Source organism: Corvus moneduloides, chromosome 1, assembly GCF_009650955.1.
Source record: "Corvus moneduloides isolate bCorMon1 chromosome 1, bCorMon1.pri, whole genome shotgun sequence".
In the NCBI taxonomy this organism is placed as follows: domain Eukaryota; kingdom Metazoa; phylum Chordata; class Aves; order Passeriformes; family Corvidae; genus Corvus; species Corvus moneduloides.
Genome location: NC_045476.1, coordinates 85976867 through 86001182, shown reverse-complemented (window position 1 = coordinate 86001182; position 24316 = coordinate 85976867). Strand labels below are relative to the sequence as shown.

The following is a 24316-nucleotide window of genomic DNA, read 5'->3' as shown; positions in this document are numbered from 1 at the left end:
TAAAAAGAAGTACAGTGGCTTAATATTCCTGTTTAGCAATAGTCCAAGACATCTCAAGGGCCTGGCATATCAGGTGATCCTTCTGTGCTTGCCAACGAAGTTGGAAAGAGTATCACTGTTGGTTTTTTTTGTTTTGTTTTTTTTCTTGAAGATTAACTCTTTACATGAGACATAAGAAAACTTCTCTAAAGACATAGCATCAGTTGTGAACAGTGAATGGATAACTCTCCCTATCTGATGTTTTGTCATTGCTTTGCCACTTACATAAGGATTTATTCTGAAGGGTAATGGATTTATGATTTGGTAACACCGTATGGATAGATAACACCATTTAGATAAGTGGCACAAAGGCTTTCAAAAGTATTTTAAAGGGAGTTTGCCACTTGAATTACTTCCTGTGGTATCTTGCCGTGTAAACTACTATGAAGCTCTGTGACCATGTTGGAAACAATTAAGGATAGGTAAGAAAGGAGGTTTGAATGAAGTTAAAAACAGAACAGGTAAGGAATCCATCCAGAAGTTGCCAAAGGAATTTGCTTGTAATTTTGGGTCAAATCTGGAATTGCTCTTCAAGAGCTGCCTCTCAAATTGTTTCTCTGCAGCTGAAAGCAAACTCCAGTCTAAGCTTAGTCTGGCTTCACCTTAGTGTGTTCTGAGAGATGCACATCTGTTGTCTCTGATTCTCTGATCCTGAGATCCTTACAGTCAGTAAATCCAGTTGCCTACTGCCCTCTTGTAAAATCTGACAACAGTTTCTCATAGTTTGGTAACTGTATGCAAAGCCAGTAAAGCCTTGGGTGTGCTCCCATGTGCAGATGGTTGGTTGGTGGCAACTGCTGCTTGACTCTGTGCAGCTCAGGTAGTACTCTTCCTGCATTGGTGTCATTCAGACTGGCCAGAAGTTTTTAACATCCTGAAGAATTTTCCATTACACCTCCTAATCACTTTTGAGTAAATTATGAAGTGGCTAAGAGGTTATTCTTTTGCTTAATGGCACAGTTGTCTCTTGAGATGAGTATTTCTTTTCTGCTCTGTTGTTTTGAGAAGTGTGGGAGAGAGCATACTGCAAGTACTTGTGTTGTTTTGAAAATGCTTCTTGGGATCCAGACAAAATGCAATGTCTGGAATATTTCTGTTTATTGTCTGCGAGAGGCACAGGAAATAGGAAAGGCCAACTAAATTATAGCAGCCAGCAAACTCCTCTGAAGCAAAGGAAAATTTAGGGGTGACAGAACTGGGCCTTGCTGCCCACTGGGTCTGTGTTGCACATTCCTCATAAATCTAATGACAGAACTGGATCAAGCCTCCTTCATTCTAGAACAGCAGAAGGGAAATGAAGAGTTTCAGAGCCAGCTTATCAACTAGGAAAGGGAGAAACATTTACTTCTCTCCCCCTAAATCTCCATAATCTGTAGGTGAGTTCTCAACAAGGTACCAGAGCTGCAGGAAAACTTGTAGGCAGAATTTTCTCCCACCTTCTCTTAGAATAAATGGTCATTATTTTCTTTTGCTAGTTAGAGTTGCAGATGAAAGTGGAGGATTCTAAGGACTGTTATTCTGTCTAAGTGAGAAAATTGATGTAAAATCCTCTACTGTCTCAACTAATTGGGAATCTACAGTCTTGGCAAAAGTTCTCTGATGTTGCTGTAAAGATAAGCGACCTACCAAGTTTATAAGTCCTCTCACCTCAAGGCAAAGTTGTTTGCATTTTCAGTTTTCTGTTTTTTTGAAGCCTAAGCTGTCCAGTTTTTAGGTTAAATAGATGTGTGAAAAAAAATTAAATCTGGGAATCTGGCCATAGTAAACAAACTAGAATTGCTGTTTCTTTGAATGTTTAATGACAGTAAGATAAATTGTTGTGAAGAACTTTATGCCTCATTCATAGCAAAGTACTACCTTTATCTTAAAATGTTGTTTGCACATGTGTAATGTAAAAATGCTCTTTAGACTTGAACATGTTTATTTTTGGTTGATGCTAAATTTAAATGGTGATTGATTCCTTGGGATTCATTGGCCTGCTTTCTGCTAACCCAAGACATGTCCTTGACCTGTGAGAGTGTGCTGCTGTGGGACTGCTTGCCTTCCTTTGTAACGTGGCACCTGAGGGTTTGTCCTTCAGAGCAGTATGTTTTTGTATGGGTTCTCATTGGAAAGGGACTCTTCATATCATGCTGTTGTATTTATGTCATGGAGTTAAATCCTAATGCTCTGCTTTTATCCTGAGAAATGTTGTGCATTGTTTGTGTAGGTGATGATCATCTCTCCAGGCTGACAGCCCAGGGTTTGCACAGTATGTGTGTCCCCCATTATTTAAATTAAAATCTCTATGGCAGATATCAGCAGTGGCAGAAGTAGGAATTGGAGGAAAAGGGCTGTATGGGCAAGATCTCTTTCTCTAAAAACAGTCCTGGGAGTACCTTTGTGTAGAGCCTAAAATACATGAACTGGCTGAAGTGAGACCGCTGTAGCCTGGTGTCCTGTCCTTTGCAGTGACCCTTTGTGACTTATGAACAAAGAATAGTTTAATGGCGTCACGTGAAGAGTTAATAGACAGAACCTGTAGAAGTGTGACTGGTATCTGAAGCAAGAATGAGAGATAAGTGTGTGCTCTTTTCTTGTTAGGTCTTCACTACTCCTTATTTGAAATACTGCAATTCTCTTGGCTACAGTAGTCAGTAGAAGTGAAAAGCTGCAGTCGTATTTTGTGTTTATAAATTAAATCCTGCAAATTGTGATCATTCATCACTATAGTTTAGCTAAAAACATTTGTTTCTGACACCTTGTGGTTGAGCCTCAGAGCAGCAGCAATATAAGAAGCTTCATTAGAGAGAAAGAGAGTCTGTTTTTTCCTTGCTGTTTAGTCACAAAATGGCCTGGGTTAGAAGGGACCTCAAAGATCATCTAGGTCCAACCCCTTGCCATGGACAGCGACATCTTTCACTAGACCAGATTGCTCACAGCTCCATCTAACCTGTCCTTGAACACTTCCAGGGATGAGACATCCACAACTTCTCTGGGCGACCTCACCACCCACACAGGAAAGACTTTCTTCCTAATATCTAACCTAAACCTACTCTCAGTCTGAAACCATTCCCCCTTGTCCTGTCACTGCATGTCTTGGTAAGAACCCGTCCCCATCTTTCTTGTGGGGTCCCTTCAGGTATTGAAAGGCCACACCTAGGTCACCCCAAAGCCTTCTCTTTTCCAGTCTGAACAAACCCTATTCTCTTAGCCTTTTGATTTGATGGATGGACTGTTAGATAGATAAAGCTGCTTTTCTAGCCCTGTTCTAGTAGTGCAGCCTTGCTGAGTGACAATGTATTAACCTACTTGTGTGATCTACTCCTGTCATAATGACAAAATTAATTGAAGCTCCATGAATTTGCAGTGACATATGAAGGACCATTTTAGGGTTTTGGAAATGGAGTTTTGTTGCATGTATAGCACATCTCTAACTGTTGGATTTATGGACCATAAGAAATAAAGCTGCACTTTTCCAAGCTCTTTATTTTTCCTGCATAAGCATTTTTATTGTTCATCTGTTTTCAATAGCTCTCAATAAGGGATGGGTTTTATAAACATTTTTACAGTAAAAGCTTTTAAGCATAAAGTTGTCTGCGTTCATCTTACCCTGAAATAGCTTTTTCTGAAATACTTTGCTTGTATCACACTGTACTGTAGTTCCAAGCCCTGACTTGGACTTGGTGGGTCCAACTGGGGCAACTCTCACTGAGAATGACTGTGAGTCGAAGCATCTGTTTGCATGTAGAAAGTATCCTTGTTCTTCTGGAAGTCTCTGTTTCAGAGCAATGAGACTACCTTTTAAACTGAGGGTGAACCTAGAGTGAAAGCTAATCTACCTGCTGGGTATAGCTGTAAGCCCCCTTAGTTTTAGTATGGTTTATACAGAGAAAAGGGCATTTTCAAATTTAGTCTGTAGTAGTTTCCTCAGATCAGGTAAGGTGCCATTGGAGAATCCATTTGTTGCTGGTATAGTTGTCTAAACTGTGATCCTCATCCATGCAGAAGGTTTGCATGGGAAGAAATTCTCTTGCTAATGGTCATTGCTTCTTCAGCAAGTTTCTAAAGTTGGTCTGGTCTGTGAATTTCAAATAACTTGTGCAGAATTCCTTTATGGACTTGAAGCCATTCCAGGGGTTTAAAAAAGAATAGAACTGCGGTGTCTGTTTCCTCCTTGGTAAGGATAGAAGAAAGGCAAACGGACACATTTACTGTCTGTGATTATTGGCAGAATCCTGCAAAAAGCAGATTTTGTAGCTTGACAACAGCTGTGACTCAAAGCTGCCTCACTTGCTTGTCTCTGTTTGTAATTATCTAATCCTGCTTAGGCTTTCTTTTCCTGAATACTGGTTTTTGTATGGTGAGCATTTCCTGCAGTAGAGGACTAACACAGACTGAGGACCTTTCCCATCACAAGGTAGGATGCTCCAAATCTAATCTGGTAGGAATGGTGTGATTTCTTCTGACTTGTTCTTTAGGTCATATTTCTCTTTAGGCCTAATGAGGACTGTTGCTCTCTTCTGGCCTATGCTCTTAAAAGAAGAACGCTAAGTACTCTAAATATTTTAGTTACCTTACAAAAAGCTGAATACTGTTGGCATCTGCTGCTCTTTCTCCAGGAGAATTCTTGTTACCAGCCCATTTGTTCATGTTTTGTGTCTCCTGGCATTAACAGCTTCTGGTAGCTGGATGTCAGGTACCTGCAGGCATGTCAGCGTGGCCCTGCTTCCCATGTCAGGGGGTCTGCGTTAATGCTCTGGATTAAATGGAGCAACCTGGACCTGGAAACACTGACTGTTCCTCTTAAACTGGCAAACAGCAGTAAAAGGTGATTCAAATGGGGGGAAACCTACTTCAGGGAAGCTTGTTCAGGGTAAGCAGAGAGGAAACCTAGGCCTGAGAAATTTTTCATCTATATGTGTTGAATTTTACTATTGATTTTGTAATTCTGGAAGTACAGAAGCAATCCAACTACTTTTTGATTAAATGCCATGTCTTTATTAAAAGCTAAAGTACTTGCATGATTTACCAGTCAGTGATTGATTCATATAGAAAATAAAGTTTTAATAAAAGCAGTTATGAGATTTGCCAGGGTAAGTTCCAAAAACGTAATAGTAAGATGTGGTTCTCACTTCATACATAAATCTAAAGTTGTTTAGAAACCATTAGAGGAGTGACTGAGGTCACTGGGTCTGCTCAGCCTGGAGGAGACTGAGGGGAGACCTCACTGCAGTCACAATTTCCTTGTGAGGGGAAGAGGAGGGGCAGGCACTCATCTCTTCTCTGTGGTGACCAGTGACAGAACCTGAGGGAATGGCCTGAAGTGGTGTCAGGGGAGGTTTAGGTTGGATGTTAGAGAAAAGTTTTTCACCCAGGGGGTGGTTGGCCAGTGGAACAGGCTCCCCAGAGAAGTGGTCACAGCACCAAGCCTGACAGAGTTCAAGAAGCATTTGGACAGAACTCATGGGCATATGGTGTGACTTTTGGGGATGGTGCTGTGCAGGGCCAGGAGATGGACTAATAATCCGCATGGGTCCCTTTTGACCCAGGATATTCTGTGATTCTGTAAAACATGGAAAATGACAGCCTAAAGCAGATGTAGCAGTGTGGTTCCTGGTGTGGCTAGGTCAAGTTTTTTCAAGCAGGCATTCGGACTTCCTGCCATGAGAAAAACAAGGTAAATATTTTACTAGTTTTAAAAACAAAACATATAATTTTTTTGTTTTGTTTTCTGCTTAGTTATGGCTGCTGTTAAAGGGTCCATGCTTGGAGGCTTGCTTTTGTTATGAATTTTCTGTTTCTGTTGGTATGTTTGTGCAAATCACCTATAGCAGGCACAGGACCCAGAAGCTTAAGCAGTCTTTCTAGGCATTTACACCTCTGCTATTCAAGCTGCCAGCAGTCTGTGTTAAGTCCTGAGAGTAATTTGTTGCCATTTCTAGGGATTTGCTTACTCAGTTGTGCAACTGACCAACACGTCAAATGCTGTCTAGTTACAGTGGTTGCCTCTTTTTTTAATATGGTTGTGCCTGAAGGTGACCAGGAAGGCCAGTGGCACCCTGGCCTGTATTGTCAATAGAGTGGTCAGCAGGATAGGGCAGCGATCGTCCCCCTGGCACTGGTGAGGGCACACCTCGAATCCGGTGGTGAGTTTTGGGTCCTTCACAAGAAAGTCATTGAGGTGCTGGAGAGGGCCCAGAGAAGGGAAACGGAACTGGTGACAGGCCTGGAGCACAAGTCTTATGAGGAACAGCTGAGGGAGCTGGGGTTGATTAGTGTGAAGAAAAGGAGGTTCAGGGTGGACCTTACTGCTCTCTACAACTGCCTGAAAGCAGGGTGAAGTGAGGTGGGGGTTGGTCTCTTCTCCCAGGTAACTGAGTGACAGGATGAAAGCAAATGACCTCAATTTATGCCAGGGGAGGTTTAGATTGGATATTAGGCAAAATTTCTTCATAGGAAGACTTGTCCAGCACTAGAATAGGCTACCCAGGGAAGTGGTTGAGTCTCCATCCCTGGAGCTATTTAAAAGATGTAGATGTTGCACTTGGGGATATGGTTTAGTACTAGGCTTGGCAGTGTTAGGTTCATGGTTGGAGTTGATGATCTTAGATGTCTTTTCCGTTCAAATGATTATATGATTCTGTGGTGATATGGACAACTACATGGACCCCAGTATTTACAAATACAATGAAGAGCTCCAGCTCATGAGTATGCTTTTCCAAAGGCAGTCAGAACAATTACAGGGAACACTTAGCATTAATTGTAACAGTTTTCACTTCTGTGAGGGTGTCCTTGGGTAGCTTTTAATGCAAATAGTGTTGCTGGGCTCCTGAGGATATGTAGACTATAAAGTGTTAGTAATACTAATTCTCACAATAATTTGCATATAGTAACCCAATTAAAAAGGCCTGGTTAAAAGATGCTATCCTTTAAAGAAAATATTAAACCTTTAAAATGAAAGAAATATAAGCATATATATTCTTAATGTTAAAAATAAAATTTGACATTGGAGTGCAGACAGTCATTGTGACTGGTTCTGAGTGAGTTTGTAAGCCAGCTGGGGAATGTGTGACATTAAGCATACTGTAACCCATTATGAAGTCACACTGGAGTTAGAACTTTAAATGGTTCTTTAAGAATTCTGACTCAGCTGTAAGTACAAATCAAAAGATTGTAGCTGGCAGCCAAACAATGCGTATAATTCATCAGAGCATATGTAGTTAAATAATTTTTTGATGGAAGGAGATTGAGAGGAGGAACTTTCTGAGATGAGATCTGACACCTCTGCCTTGCTGGCCATAACTGGTTTTTGTATAAGCAAATGTGTTTCTCTGTTTAATTCAGGTGTTTTCTGCCTTGCCTGTTACAGTACTTCTCTCTACTCTACATGTAGCAGGTTAGTAGTGGTCTTTGGTGGAAACACATTCCAGAAGCCTCATCTAAAATGTGGTGTACAGAAACAAGTGTTTGCTGAAGGTCATCAGGGCACACTTTTCCTCTTGCTTAGGTAGAATGGAAATCACTGGCCTGATGACCCAGGATTATATGAATTGTGACAGGAGAAATTGCATTCATAATACATACCAGCTTCCAAGGTGCCTTCAGGTCAGCTGTGTTTTGAAATCACTACATTCATATGAATTTCGGCAGCCTGTAGGTGGTGGGATTTTTGTGGAGAATTTTAGCATCTACTTGTTAAAAATGTCTGACTCTTCAGAGTTAAAATGACTACGCATATATGAGCTTAAAATCTGGTGTGTCACATCAGATTAAATATGAAATTTAGTGTTTTCTACCATGTTTTAGAAAAATACAGCCTTGGCATGAGAACAACTCATGCTGCAGATATTGTGTACAGTAGAGAAACTTTTAAAAGCTTCCAAATTCCCATAAATTTTTGTTTGAGCATGCAGTGTGCTTGACAGTCCAACCTCACATCTTCCCTGTAAGGTGCTTTGGAAACTGCTCAGTTTAAAGGGTTCTCACGGCCAAGCATATAAAATTTTTCATGTATCTGAGGCACTACAGGGCTTTTATACTATGATCAGGTATCTTCAAAACGTGGGTTAGCCTTAAAGCAAGTAGCTCATATTTCATAGCATTTCAATTATTTTAGCTGTAGGGATTATTGCTATTATTGGTTTGTGGGTTTTCTTTTAGTTGTTGGGATTTGTTTCGGTTTTTGGGTTTTTTTGGGGGGGGCTTAGCTTTCAACATTTACATGTGCAAGTATAAGTCATAGTTGATTAACTTAGAAGTTCAAGTTCATTTTTATGGGGTTGGACAATAAATCAGCCATATGAATCTTCACTTGACCTTGTGTTCTTGGTCTTGGTGGCAACTGTTCTTATTTTTTTTTTTTAAATAAATTTTTAAAGGGAGAGGAGACCTTTGAAAATTAGGACCTTTGGTGTCCTAATTTTCTCTCCAAATACTATCAAAGAAAGTTTGATGTTTGACAGTTCACAGATAGGAAGCTGCAAGGTTTTGTAATGCTTGTGGTAACGGTTGTCATTATGTTAGACATGATGCTGCTGGGTTAGGTTTTCAAGCTTTCTCAAGCTGAATTTTGGTGTAAAGCTGCATCAAAACCAAGCATACATCGGTTTTAATTCCTTAACAAAAGGCAGCTCTGCCTTGTGTTGTTTAATGCTTCAGAAAGGAAGTACTTCTTCCAAAGGGCAGTGTCTTCTACTGGACAGTACCTGCAGGCTCCCTGCAGCTCTTTGCTGCCTCACCTCCTTTTCCCCTACTGCCTGTAGTCCTGGAAAACCTGTCTCCTGAAATGAGATGTCTTTGGGTGAACAAACCTTGGTTGATGTGAAGAGCACATAGTGAAGTGTTTTCAAGAGGGCATTACCACCATCATGCTTGCTATTTTGTTATCTTCCTGTTGGGCCTCACATTTGTAAGTGTCTGGGGAAATATGGTGGCATGGCTGCTCTGTGGACCTTTCCCAATCACCTTTTCCTAATACTGGTTGTGCAGCTTTTATAGCAGTACCTGAAGTCAGTCTACCATGGTTTTCACTGTTCTTAGAAAGTGTGAGTAGTTTTCGTACTCCTGGGTGTAGACCACCCCATTTAGCCTGATTTTAGGCATCTGGTGATGTGAAATGTTGTATTCCTGGTAGACTGGGACTGCTTACAAAGTAGGCACTGGGCCATAGGGGAAGTGCTGCTATGAAGCACATCATCAGGCCTCTGTGTCTCTTTGTCTGCTCTGCTGTGAGCTTTGCTTCAAAAAATGGCTGTTTAATTAAATGCCAGGACTCTTGCCAAATTCCAGCATGATGTAATTAAAACATTCTCCACAGGCAAGCGCTGACCCAGCATTCAGTGTGGATCAGAAACCTGATGCACCCTGGGGATCACGCTCTCCGGAGGGTATTCTTCCAGTTTGAACAGAGACCAAAAGGGCATGAACAGATGGGGAGCAAACAAGCTCATCTGCAGAACTGTAAGGTTTTCAGTGAGCTGCATCTTTTCCTCCTGCCTGTGCAGAAGGAGCAAGGAGCCACTTAGCACAGCTCAGTCATCTGTCAGTTAATGACACTTGTGTGGGTTTTCACAATGTTGTTATGAAAGTTTGTCTACTTCAGGGCACTGTATCAGTGCAGACTTGTTGGATGAAGAGTGACATGACCACCTACTTCATCCCCTGATTTTTACAGCTTTTTAAAAAGAATAAATCATTGTGGAAGATCGTGTGTGTCATGACCCTGCATACCTTTGCAGGGATCCTGTTATATGTCACTTGGCAGTTTGTTTTAACCACTGTGGTGGGTACTTGATCAACTTGCAGAGTTTTTATTCTCTGCTGTTCTTTTCAGTGAAAATTAGAAGATTAACTGCTTGCTCTTGCCAGGAATAGGAGAAGTAGCTTTCCCTGCAGTCTTCCAGAATGGAAACATTGGTTGTTTCTGCTGCTGGACTGCAGCAATAGAATGAAATTCCAGTCCTCCAGAGCTTATCTTCTTTGTTGAAAGAGTCAGATGGATATAGAAAGGCAGAACTGAGGAAACAACTAGTATTTAATACTAATTGTCTTGATGGATATTTGCCTACCTATCAGTGGACTGCTTAAATCATGGAGAGCTTCATCTGAGAGACTAAAAGAGGGCAGTATATTTAAAGAGATTTCATTAGCTTGAAGAGCATGTTGGGAAAGTGCCTGTGGATGTTGCTAGGGAGTAGGTAGAATGGAGGGCTGTGAAGGAAGAGCTGTTTGGCCATTTTGTTTTCAGTTGGCAGGATGGGATATGGTGAGTAGTGAATAAATCTGAATCCAACCCTTATGTCAGGTACAGCCTGTGGACAGTTTCTGTTGTCTTGATTTTTAAAGACAGCAGTGCACGCAATGCAAGTTCTTGCTGTAAGGTGCTGTGTATCAGTGGTGCCTATTTTGGAAAGGGAGACTGTCAAAGTGCTTAAGAAAGCTTATTCTGCACTGTTGCAAGCTAGTGCAGTGGGATAATTACAACTGAGGCTGTGATTTATCCCTTTGAAGTAGTCTTATAGTGAAAGGTCACCCTGGGAACAGATCAAGCTTTATGCGATTGTTTCCTCAAAGAAAAAAGTTCCTTTTCAAACCGGTATTTACTAATGGTTGTTACATGCTTTTAAGGTAAGATAAAATGAAAAGGGTGTGATAGTAGTCCTTCTTGAGAGGTGTGCTTTTCTTCAGTCAGATGGGATAACTGTGCCAAAAAGGTGTCTGCTGTCTGGTATTGTCAGTGGAGCTCAGAGATAGATCAACCTTTCTGTCTGACCTAGAACAGTGGATGCATGCTCAGTATCCATCGCTCCATTTGTGTGCAAAAACCACTTTGGCAAGCATTCTTCTATAGTCATGAATATTTTAAAATGCTTTAGATACAAGATTCAATATGTATTTTGTTATTTGTGAGTAGACTTACTAAAGATATTTGTCGTTTATAGTCGCCTGTGTCTACAGCTTCAGATTTTATTGTGATGCTTTCTGAAGTTGGGTTTCGGCTCAAATAAGAGTGTTTTTTACTTCAAAGGAAACTGTGTTGTATTTCAAAGGAAAAAGGCAGAACACTGCAGGTTAAGAGGTAACCATTGAGAAAGCTTGCCTTGAGGTGTTCACTGACACCTGAAATGCAGGTTATGAATTTCAAAATAGTTGTAATACTGGTGCAGTTTTTGCATTGTACGACTTTGATTTCTGAAGTGATCTTAAAAATGGACACACTCTTGCATTTCTTGACTGTATGCAACCCTGTGTGTGCATTTATATGCAGAAATCAGGTACCTCACTGAGTTTTCAAGACAGCATGGATGTTCAAATAGCATTTATTCTTTTGGCTAAATTGTGAATTAGTAGCTGTGCTGTGCTGGAACTGCAGCAGGAATCTGTGTAAAACTCTTATTTTCCTATGGCAACTTCCTTTTGGTAGCTATTGATTTTAATTTCAGAGGTGTAGTATAATCATTCAGTAGGATAAATATCTGTTCCACACTGTTGGAAGCATAGGAGGTTTTTTCAGAAAATATTTTTATAATCTCACCTCTGCTACCCAACATTTCAGATATATTTCTACTTGTTTTCTGACACAGACATAGGACAAGTTTTGCATGTGTTCTGCACTTCCATCCTTCTGCCTTTCCATCCTGTACAGACTGCCACTGCTTATGTTTTGAGCAAGTACCTTTTTAATGACCTCTTTTGACAGAGGTCATGACAAGCAGTGGAAAAACAGGTGATGGTTTTAAGCATTTCTGCCTTCTCTCAGGCCCTCTGTTAGGGGATGAACATACACTTATTGGCATAAGTGGAAAAATCAGCCTGTTTGGTATAAAATGCCTGTGATGTGTGCTCCCTGGACAGAGTAACTGGGCTTGCTTGTTCCAGGCCAGTGTAGGACTGTGATGGTCTTCCTGCTGCTGTAGGGTTTGTGCCTATGTTGAAAAAAATGTTAGCCTTAGATTTTTCCTTTAATGAGGGTAAGGAGTACCCAAGGAAAAAACACATGAGAATTAATTAATCACATGAGAAATCACTGCATTAGTATTAGTTTCAGTGTGTTGTTTAGTTTTGGAGAAGTAGTTTTCAGTAAATAAGTGATTGGGTTTCAGTATTAATTTGCAAAAATTCCCTGAAACATGGAAATACTTTTGCATTTCAATTCAATTACATTTTGCACTACGTACTAATGAACTGGTAGAAGAGTATCTCAGAACCTTCTGAAGGCCCTTTCTGTGTTAGAGCAATGGTTTGGCTCATAGACTTTACCCTACTTTAGCATAGTGGAGAATGAGATAAATCAACAAAACTTCTAGCTGGGTTGGACAAGCAGTTTTGCTCCTGTTGGCATGGTACAGATAGTTTCTGAAGACTAAATTTTAAGAGGAGTAAGTCAGGTTCTTGGCATGGCATAGTGTATTTCTCAAACTGTACTTTTACAGTGGCATTTAGCTAAAACACATTAGAAAAAGAATCGCACGAGTCGTTAGCAGCTCTCTTAAGTGTAGTTAGCAAAGCATAAGCTGTCGTTTTAAAAGGATATTGTGGAAATGAGCACTGGAGCAAGCTTCCTGCACCTGTGGCTCTTTGACATCAACTGTGTTTTGATCCGATATGCAGCCATGGACATGCCAAGAGCAGAGACGTGCAGGTGTTTCCCTCTGGCTCATGTAAACTCCATGCTTCCCTGGAAGTAAAATGCAGCTTGCTATTGCCTACAACTACCAAAGTAGATGCTTAGTAGTTAAGGAAGTGCTTGGGTATGAAAGGTGCCAAATGGCACTAGACAGAGATTTTCAAAGAGGAGGGAGTGAGAGGAGATGCACAACTGTTGTCAGTTCCCAAGACATAACTACTCTGCTCTGTGCTCTACTTCTGCATGTAAAAGTCCAGACTTGCTCTGTCTGCTAGCAAAAGTGGTCTAATGTGATTGTAAATTTTATTAAATTTACTTGCTAGGTTGGAGCAAATGTAGGAAGATGCAAATTAAATCCCAAATGGCTAAATTGTTGAACATCTCTACTCCACACTTGAAAGACCCTTTGAGAATGTTTCTTGTCAGACAGATTGTGGTCAAAGAGTTGGAACAGTGCTCACAGAACTGAGTTAGTGGTGGTGATTGCTTTCAGCAAAATGAAGCTAACCAGAGAAACTGAAAGAACTGGGAAAAGCTGAGTTGTATTATTCAGTGGCAAAGTTATTGACTTATGTTTGGCTACTCTTGCCTAACAGGTCTGCCAAAAAAGACTGCTGTCCTGGGCGTTGCTCAGTTCAGTTTGGTTCATCAGGCACATCTTTCAAAGGAACGAGGAGTAAGGTGCTTATCCTTAAGTAGAGCCAGTTGGGCCATCTTCATTACACTGCATAGGTAGCTTAGCTAGTTTCAGGATGATACAAAAGCCATTAAAATGTATAATTGAGTGGAAGTTTATGCAAGGAGAGAACCAGAAGTATCTTGCAGATAGTGTGCTTGGACCTTATCCTGTTGTCCACAGAGCCTGGTCTGTGTTTACCATTAGCCTCAGATTATCTGACATCCCCATTTGGATTTCTAGTTTCCTTCTCATGTTACCAGCCTGATTCTTGATAGCAGTTTTTGTATAATAAGCTGTTTCTTCTGTAATAATTGCTGTTGCATTGCCATAGGCAATTGTACCACTTTATGTGCTTTCTCTCAGCTTTTAACAATTACCTCAGGTATTACAAATGTTAATAATGGTTGAATGGTTGGTTGGTTGTGGATTTTGTGGTGGTTTTTTTTTTTATTTGCTTGGGTTTTTTTAATTTTTGGGAATTTCTTTCGTTTCTTTGGTTTGGGGTTTTCTGTTGGTTTTGGGGTTTTTGCTTGGTTTTTTGTTGTTGTTTGTTTGGGTGTTTTGTTTTGTTTGCTTTTTGGTTGGGAAAAATTCTCAAAAATGATCCATGTTTCTTTGGTGTGGCTTCTGTTAGTTTACCAGTACTGATTAATTAAAAACTATGTGCAGTAGTGTGATCAAGAAGCAGAGATGATTCCCTGAGTATTTAAGCGTGCTCACATGACATTGTAGTAAGTGTGGTGAAGATTTGGTGTCAAATGACAGAATATTAATGCAAGCAGCATGTCCTCTGTCCTCTCTTCTGTACAGGTAGTGAGTTGGCTCAGAGAAAGAAACTTAGCATGAATTAATGAACATTGCAAGAATCAGTGTGATGCTGGGCAGGATGCTTGGGAGCTGGAGACTGGCCCTGCTGCATCATTGCTGGTTCCCAGAAACCATCCAGAGAAGAACATCATGAGCAAGAGATTGTTTGAACTGTCACATGTAGCGGTCACTGACATACCCACTCTGTTTCTGTTGGTTCTGCTCTATTTTCTTCTGCTGGAGATGTACCCTAGTTTCAGTATTCCTTTTTCCTCTAATGAGAAGCTAATACTGAATACTACAAGAATGAGTTATACTGAAGACCAAAACTACTTCTTGTTGGTTCTGCAGGAAAGAAAGGGGGATGAAGCATGTCTTTTCACAAAGGCATTAGATAAAACACTTCTGAAAGCAATGCCTTTAAATATTTTTTTTTTTCTCCAGAATTACTCAGTTCAATCTGAGCTTTATGGATATACTTCAGCAGGAATTTTATAATCCTCAAACTATAACCAAACAATCTTTATGACAGTTGCACACATACTACTGTGAGAATGAAAAACATTTCAAAATTAAATACGGAATTGTCAACAGGGTAGATATTAGTTACCTTTGTTTTTTTCCTTAATGTGTCCTTATCCCACTGAATATCTGTGTGTTATAAATAACATGGCCCTGGTGAAGGTTGTAGGGCAAGCTAAAAAGTGTCTTTTGTCTTTTTGTGGCTGGTCTGTTGGGATACCTTGGAGTATGCTACGATTAAAATAGATGAAAAAATTGTAATGTCTTGAGGGAGATACATTTAAATTTAACTCTTCTGAAAGTTTCCATGCCACGTTTTCATGTTCTCTGAAAGGAAGGTTTTTTGTGAAAGGCAGCTGAAATATAGATAATGGTGCAGAAGAAATGAAAATGCTGAATTGGCACTGTATTTCTATGGAGGATTACTATCCTGCTCATATTCTGGGGATAGATCAGCCTCTGTGTTGTTTTGGATAAATTTTATTCTCAGTGTTCAGGTGGTGACTGCAGCAGCAAATTACAGTAGTATGCACAGTCTCTGTGCAGAGTTGAGACTAGAAGATTAATTTAAGTAATTGAAACACAGAGTTTTCAATAGGAATAATGGAATTTTCTACTATATTAAAATGATCTGTTAAAACTGTGTTTAAAAAAAAATCAGACAGGTACTGGGTCTTTGTTTTTGTTTTGTGGCTTGGGTTTGGTTTTTTTTTTTTTTTTTTTTTTCATATTTTCCTTGCAATCATTGCCAGACATCTGTGGTTAGTGCAACATTAGAACTTTGCATTTCATAGAATTCAGAGAGAAAGGAAGAAGAAATCTAAAGTTGATTGCCAAATGTATTGTGTGAAACCTTAGTTTGATTTCTTTTGTTGGTATGGCTTTTTTTATAGTCTTAATTGTTTTAACTCAGTTATGTGTGCTGATGAGTTTCATTTCTGAACCTGCTACAATGTGGCTTGTAATTTTGCCAAACTTGATTGTTAGTTGAAAAAGTAGGGGTATTTCTCAAGCATGTAGGTTCTCTCGTTTTAGCTGCCTTTAAGATATCGCTCTCTCTCACTAGATGCCTTTTTCACAATTCTGTTTTATTTAGTTTTTGTAATCCCACTATTTTGCAAAGTCTCCTACTTGCATCATTGAGTCAGCCACTTCCCTTTCCCCCTCTCCCCCTCCCTGTATCCATCAGTAAAGAAAAGCTGGAAGTGACTGTGCTTATCTAAAAGAGTAGAGTGATCCTTGTCTGCTCTTCCTTAGCTGTCAGGTTCTTTTGTTCTTCTTTAAGTAAAGAAGGCATCTCGGGCTGTCAGATCTGTATTGTCATGTGAAAGATTTTTGTATCGCTTTTCACAGCGTACACTGATACCAGAGTACTTTGTATGATGTCTTAATAAAGGTTTCTCACTTCCTCAACTCTAACATTAACTCTGACTTAACCAGCTGTCAATATTCAAGCTCAAAATTTGGGAGATACTGTGGGGTTGGTTTTTGTGGTGTTACTATGTACTACACCAAAAAAGCTGCTCCCCGAGCACTGCCACAGCAGCCATCTCCAGCTGTGGGTTCCTTCTGCTTCCACTGTACCTGGCTGAGCAGTAAAATTGATAGTGTAAGTTTAGTATTAACCTTTTTTGTTTAGATCTTGGAACTAGTTGTTTGTGAAAATCTAAATACATATTTTAAGTGTTAATGATATTATTGTGGAAGACAAACATGTATGTGGTGGGTTTGATTTTGTACTACTGAACTATATAATGAACTTCAGACCTATACCAAATGTCTGATGCATTCCAGTGCAATAGCAGGTTGCAGCCACTTCAGAATCTACACTGGAGTTTATCCTCTCAGGCTACCTCCACTCTTTGGCACGTCTCATGCGAGAAGGTGCAAATGAAGTCTCTACTAATTTATATTTGGTATTGAACTGCATAGTCATTGGCTTTTCTGAATGGAAAGGATTAGCGTTTTGTTTAAATTACAACAGAGCTGGGAAAAAACAGATTTGAATTAGCCATTAGTGGGGAACTTGTCAGTGAAGTGACTTTCTCAGAGAAAGTATAAAACTAGAAAAAGGGTTTTGTTTTGACATAATTGTGTTTATTAATTTCTTATGTTGGTTTCATAATTATTTTCAGATGTTGGATTAAAATGGTAAAGGTTAGGTAATAAACTTGAGAACACTGAATCTCAAGTAAATGCCCATCTTAAAACATGGTGGTGATTGGATGAAAATTTGTAATGGAAAGTCCTATACTGAATGAATGAACAGTTTCTAGGAAAATTCTGTGATTGGTAGGAAGGCCAAAGTTTTATTTCCCTGTTGCTTTGGCAAAGTAGAAGGTTACAGAGTAGGAACCATTCTTGGAATACAGGCTAAGCCACTTCAATGAAAGATAGTATTTTAATACTTAGTCGTGAGATGTGCTAGTCCTGCTGAGTAATAAAAAAAGATGTTAAAGCTTTCTCATCTTGTTTTCTCGCTTTGAGTTCAAATAAGAAAAGTACTTGTATTCTTTCTTCTCAGGCAGCCTAGACTAAACAGTTCATGGGCTTTTATCAGTGTGTGTTTGAAAAGTAGAGCTTAACACTTGGAGTGGGTGCAAAGTTTGGCTGCAAATAAGCATTACCTTCCGGCATTCAGGCTGCTTAGCAGGTGTCAAGAGAGTAGCTTGATGCATTATTGCTTCTTTATAAACCTAGCAGTGGAGCGTGCTGTTTGTCACTGTATTGTGAAATCCTGTGATAAGGCAGACACGTACTGTCTTCAAAAATTAGGGTGACCTTAGTAGTGCCATATAAAGGTTCTTGGTTAACAAGCCTCATGGGTGAGTGCTGAAGTTCTCTAGAAAAGGGATAATATCTAGAAAAGATATTATCTGTTACATAGAGGAGGCAATATGTGCCCTGCCTCTTTTTAGCCATTAGACTAGATGGCTCCACTTGAAGACTTCATTAAATAAAGTATTTAGCTATTCTGAACTCATAGTGAGTTATTTAGCACCAAGATGAGAGTTAAAGATGTCCTGACTACAAACCCAGTAGGCTTCTAGCACAGCAACTAGAATCTCTGCCTATGTGAACAATTTTACTTAAGCTTCATGATTTTAATCCAGACTTTCTGAAGTCTTGCCTTGCTAGTAATAAACATAATTCTTCTAAATGGTTCTGAAGAAATCCCCCACCTGCACTTTACTGTATGTTTTTCAGGCCTTTTGCAGTACAGTGCTTGAGCCATTGTGTCTTGCTAGCTGCAGAACTTGCACAGCCATATTTACATCAGAATTAAATAATGCTTAGTGCCTTCGTTGTTACAGCTTCACCTTTCAAGTGGCTTCTTGTATCTGGTTGTAAGACTGACTCAAAAAGGTGACACTAAGGGGCTGTGCCTCAGAGCTTCCCTGCTCTGAGGTGCCTGCCCACCCATGGCTGAGGGGCTCAGCCATGCCCTGTGGTGGGGCCGATGGAGCTGGCTGGTGCCTGCACCTGAAACAATTTCCTAAAAGAAATAAAAAACATAAGGTGACTAACTCCCTACCAGAGATATGTTAGTGTAGCCTGTTGGCGTTTGCAGGCGGTTTTGTCGTGTGCTGTGGTACTTGAGAAGGTGAGGCAGGCACTGACTGGAAGAGCAAAACTGGCCAAATTGGCCTGTGGGACCTGAGTTGAAGTTCAGCTTAAAACTTACAGAAATGCTGTAGAACTAAGTGCACTATTTCATAGCTAAGTTATGCCAAATTTCACAGCCAAATTTCACAATCCTGGAAGCTGGAGCTGTGGTTTAAAAATAAAAAAAGTAATGTAAAAATGCTTGTGGAGATTTCACTTGTGAAAGTTTTAAGAAATATTGTCCCAAAGTGCCAGTGCTGGCACATATCTGCAAACTCTTCCAACTTCAGCGTGCTTCCTGTGAAACATTCAGTTTAGTTCCTTTCCTTGGGATTGGAGTTTGTGCAGATTACTGTTTGTTTTATCATATCCTGACAAATGTTGGGTGGAATGAAATTTGGAGCCTGCTTGTTATATTGGCGCATGTTTTAATTTGGAAAAAAAGAGAGCAAGCTTAAGAGCCATACTGCTAAGATTTTAGGGCAGAAGGTCAACATGAATTTGTAAATGAACATATTTTATCCTGAAAGCAGTTCAGTGAGTAATAATGCTTGTAGGTAGGTAACTTCAGTGTTGAAACAGTGGCAGTTTGCTCAGCAGTTAAGAATTAATAGGTGGAAAACAGTTTTATGACAGAATTTCCATTGGTACAAATGTAAAGTTCAAGGAGAATGATTGTCCACAATGTGTAGTCCAACTTTACTTTGGATGAATGAATTGATATATTGCATCTTTAAAGGATGCTGTATATCTGCAAAGCCAAAGTACTGCACGAGGCTGCTGATTTCTATGGGAGTACTTGGAAGCATACTAGGAGTCTGCAGACTTTGGAGGTGCAGATTGTAAAGAGATACACTTGAGGTTTTGGTGATTTGGACCAGCATAATGTGTGTCATGGAAACAAGAGAAGGAAAAGAGATTTTTCTTTCCTCTTGAATGATCCCTGATGCTTTGAGGTTTGGATTGGTTTTTTTTCTGGATCTCTTCTTGATGTGGTTGGCATGTATTTGATTTTAAAAGAACTTCTCTGAAGATATAAAAGAGAAAGTAGTGATCATCTGGTAGGAAAACCATGCACATATGCACTTTCGTGTTGAGAAATTTAATTTGTATAATGTCATGTGGATAAGAATTGATGGCTTAAGTAAACAAAATTTTCAGATTTTTTTACATCAAAGTCATTGTAATATAACACTTTTGGACAGTTAAAAAGATTAATGGATATTCTGAGCTTAATTGCATTCTGCTCTCTTTTCCTAAATGATTACTTTGTTTTTCTGTTTTTGCATTTTGTCTTATGTTTCACTTCAGCATGGCAAGACGTGGATCTGGCCCTACTATCCATTTAATTCCTGAGTGTAGCGGGTTGGGTTTGTAACTGGGCAGAAACCCCATTTTAGTGTAGTGGTTTGGTCCAAAATACTCATTACTGCTTATCTTCTGTGAGATAAGAATTAGGAGAAACGCAAAGCAGGCACCAAACTTGAAAGAAATATAAAGAAGTTTATTAACAAACCTAAAAGAGGGAAAAAAAAATCATACCACCTTCAGAACTCTCCTCCTTCCCCCACCTTCTTCCCTTCTCCCGCTGACAATGTAAAAAGACAACCCTTAAGATGTTCAGTCTGTTTACCACTTCCATAATAACCTTGTTCAGTCCATTTAGGAAGAGAAGTCTCTTCTTGCTCATGCTATGAAAACGTTATCACAACGAGACAGCCGCCCACTTCCAAATATTGTTCAGTCCATTTAGGAAGAGGAGTCTCTCTCTGCCTGCGTGTGAGTCCCTTCCCCTGACTTGCAGCTTTTCCCGCAACTGCTTTCGAGGGTCCACTCTTGAAGGTTTTTGGGGTACAATTTTAAGGTTGAGCCATTCAGAAACAAAAAACAGAGACCCTTCTCCTTCCCTGGGAGCAAAGGATCTTCCTCATCTTCATCGTTAGGACTATCTCTGGGAGCATCTCTAGGGACTGAGGTTTCTCCTTTCCCGTTTGGAGCAGAAGTCCTCATTGCTTCCATCTCTCCCTGTCCAAACTTCTCATGAAATTACAGCTGCGTCAGCATCTGCCTATCTCAGCCCAGGTGCTTTTGCTTACGAGTTGAACACTCCACCCCCCATATCTTCATGAAATTACAACGGGATACTCTGATACATCATAGCTTCACGACAGAATTTCAGCTTTAAGCATCTCCTCTCTCTTCCCTCAGGTTTTCAGCTCTTCACAGCAATAAAAGGGTTAATCTCACCTCGGCCTTGCAGCTTTGCAGCTGGAATGTTGAATTTTTCTTATCGAAGTGGAGAGGGGGGAGAGCCGAGCCGCTCCGGCTGCCCACGGCAAGGCAGTGGGGGGGGGTTCCATGGCTGGAACAGGTCCATGGCTTCAGGACGGCCGTGGCCCGGCCCGGCCTGGCCCAAGCAGGGCCTGGCCGGGCCCACTGGCCTCCGCATGGGGCCTGCAGCCGCCTGTGCCAGCGCCGGAAACGAGAGAGAGCTTGGAGGGGGAGTTTGTCTATTCTTAAGTGTGGATCACAGAGGTGGTCACAACTTTAAGTGGCTTACAGAATTGTCCATATTCAAACTGGCCAGCTGATAGGTTCTGTCAGGTCCCAGAGGAAGCTGTAAGCACCCCTTAGCAAGGACATCCCTTCCAGGACTATGCTTGCTAATCTATGACACTGAGGTACCTGTCACTGCCTGCTGAAGAAAGGTGTCATCACATAAGAACTTGATGTCAAGAGAAATACTGCTGTTACTTTCCAGGGTGACACATAAGAAACAATGGTCAGGTCAGCCTATCTTTATGAGATCTTAGAAGGATGTGTAAAATAGGGCATGCAAATGCCCATACACCAGAATCCAAGACAAATGTGCTGCAAAAAAACCTAGTAAAATTGTTCCAGAGCAGGAGAAGGAGACTCACTGTGGTTCATACTAGGACAGGCTTTGCACATGTGGTTCCAAAAATAGTTTTTCAGTGTCATACAGTTATAGACTGTGCTTTCCCAGGTAAGTTTAAATTGCATTGATTCTGTCCTGACTGACTTGTGATGTCTTTGACACTTCTCAGCAGTGAGTGTGACTGGCAGAATCCAAAGTCTGCAAAACTCATATAGGAAACACTTTTATAAAACAAACATAACATTATAGTCAATATAGGCATCTGTGATGATAAAAAGAAAGTTAAACGCATTATTTTAGTAGTCATTATTCAAAAGAGACAAGGCAGATTTAATGAGGCTGTAGGGCTACTGAGTAGAAAGACATCTATGGCTGAAGAGTATACGTGGGCTACAAAGACCTGAAGACAGACAATGTTCAGAAGAAGTATCTGTTATATTATATGCTTGCCTGATTCTAGCTTTCTTTCCAGCAGGATCAAAATGTAATCTGGAGGAAATAGCATACTAGGTTAGATGGCTGGAATCTTGTTCCTTCCACTATTGTAAGATTTTGGCACTAGTAGACAGAAAAAAAAAAATCTATACTTTTGCTTCTTCAGAAGCAGGTCAAAGAAATTATCTGAATTGCAACTGTGTAGCTGTGTGATTCTTTGCAGGTGTTGTGAGGTTCGTGGTACCTTCACTCCCAGTGTGAATTATGTTGTATTCTAGGAAAATAGATTTCTTCTACCATATCTACCTACTACCATAGTAGTGCAGTTTCCTTTCTTTTCGATTGCATCTTCTGGTTGAGAAATAAAGAACTGTTGACTGTATGAAGGAAACTCTAGATGATTGCAAGTCATGTTAGGGAAGCTTTTGGCAGGCCTTTAATTTAAGCAGAGGATCAAATACAGTCATTACTGCTCTAGTCTTTGCAATATTGGCCTCTGTATGATCCTTCTAGTTGTCATTGCATTAGAACTGTTGTCAGGATATATTTATGTGCAATGGCTTTCTCAGTGCGCTTTCTGAATTGGAGAGGAACTGGCCTCTGGAAACAGTGTTATACTGTGCTTTAAGTTTCCCTATGGCATTAGGGGAATCGGCAGTCTTTGAATTTCTGTGATTCTAATATTCCATGTAATCATTTAGGTTGGAAAAGACCCTTACAATTGAGTCCAACTGTGAACCCAGCACTGCCAAATCCATCAGTAAACCGTGTCCCTAAACGCCACATCTACATGTCTTTTAAATACCACCAGGGATGGTGACTCCACCACTTCTCTGAGCAGCCTGTTCCAATGCCTGAACACCCTTTCAGTGCAGAAATTTTTCCTAGTATTGGATCTCAACCTCCCCTGGCACAACTTGATGCTGTTTCCTCTTGTCTGTCACTTCTTACATGGGAGAAGAGGCCAACTACAATCTCCGTGCTGAACAGCTGCTGCTCTCCTATCCTTTCCTCTTTGGAGAATATTTAAAAACTGTTATGTTTTAGCTCTGGCACATGTACATGAATCTGCAGTAGCCAAATCTAGCCTACTAGAAGCTTTGTTTTGCACAGAAAAAAACTCAAAACAAAAGATATGTATTGTCAGCTAGTCTCTTTGAAACACATTGAAAATTACTAGAAAGTATGTCTTGCTTCCTCCTCATCTGAATGGAGTGTTTCAGAGTAGGCAGTAAGGAAAAACGCTAATTTTGGGGCTATATACAGTAAGAGAGGACTCTATCTAAAACAATAATTACAGGTAGAACTGTATCCAACAAAAGCAGTAACTGTGGATATTTTTTTCCTTAATTTTTAGTTTTAAATTCTTGCAAGGTGTTAAAATGTTTCAAAGTTCAAGTAGATTTAAATGATAAATTTCTACACTTACATTAGGCATTTCACAATTTCTATAGAAGTGTGCAATTGTAAATATGTTGCTGCTGGGTGTACTGACAATTAGTAGCTTACAGTGGGTGAAATATTTTGGTTATGCTCTTTGAGGTGGGCTTGTATTTGGGGTAAATAGAACTACTATTGGTAATGGGGAGGTATGGAGCCTGGGAAGCATTCGCTTTGTGAAAACAACCCATGCCAGGTATGACCATCTAGCAACTCTGCTGCTATTTGGTATCACTGACTTCCTCTCGCTCTTCCCTCCCCCCCCCCAAAAAAGATAAGTTATTTTTTAGAGGAAATCCTGTTTATTTGCTTTGAGGAAATAGTTTTCCAGTTACTCTGTTTAGTTTTGTTTTCTTTCTATTAATCTCTTAAGGAGTGCTGATACCCCTTGGAATTTTGTTTTCTGCCTCTGCTGTTGGAGTTTTTGATACATAAGGACTTGCTGGTAGTGGCAATACTATCTAAATACCTTTCCTGTCAGTAATGATTTCATTATCAGGTGCTGCAGGTGTTTCATGTTCTTTGGCCTCTTCCTAGGAAAGAACATTTAATATCTATCCTTGCTTTTCTCTTCTGCCTTTCTTCTACCACAAACCTCGTTGCCTTAGCTGGAGAGTTATTTTGGGGCAGTAATTTCTATAAAGACCCCACAGTCCATTACTCCAACTCATGTCACAGCTTGAGAGCAATTGAAGTGATATTCTGGAAGTGCTGCTTCTTGGTTTTGCTTAACTTCTTAAAGGAATGTAAAAAGCAGTTAGTGAATCATTGGAAATACACTTTTTTCTCTCTCTCTCTTCACCCTGCCCAACTACTAGCTTTAGCCATTTATGTTTTTATTTCCTTCTGGCCATTTTAATATCCTTTCATTCCACTTCATAATCATCTCTCAAATCTAAGCATGTTAACTTAAGCAACTTTCTGAGGAGAATGATTCTCTAGGGCTGGCTGACAGATTAAGTGGCAGTACCTCCGTTGTGAAGCAACCTACATTTGCACATTCTCCAGTCGTTTCCCATTAAAACTTAAATCCTTGTTCTGTTGTGGCACCTTTAAAAAGCAGACCTCTCCCTTACATCTAAATGTTATGAAAACTAGGCATACTGTAACCCAGAACCCCAAGGAATGCTTGATTGAAATAACAGATCAGAAAAGTCTCTTGCTAACATTCCTGTGATTATAGGTTTACTCAAGTGACAGAAACTTGGTGTCAGCTAGATTTCTGCATACAGCCTAATTTTGGTCAAAAAAATAACACAGGTCTTAAAGGCTTCAATGATGC

The 24316-nt window shown here is 40.1% G+C and overlaps 1 protein-coding gene and 1 long non-coding RNA gene across 3 annotated transcripts in view; both read left to right on the top strand.

The window, feature by feature from the left end:
- FBXL7 (F-box and leucine rich repeat protein 7) overlaps positions 1-24316 on the top strand; it is a 282260-nt gene that overhangs the window by 119436 nt on the left and 138508 nt on the right. The gene's annotated exons all lie outside the window — the stretch shown is intronic.
- On the top strand, positions 6450-23975 carry LOC116447939. Its single transcript, XR_004241742.1, has 3 exons — positions 6450-6641; positions 13506-13511; positions 23964-23975. It is a non-coding gene; the product is annotated as an uncharacterized LOC116447939 (long non-coding RNA).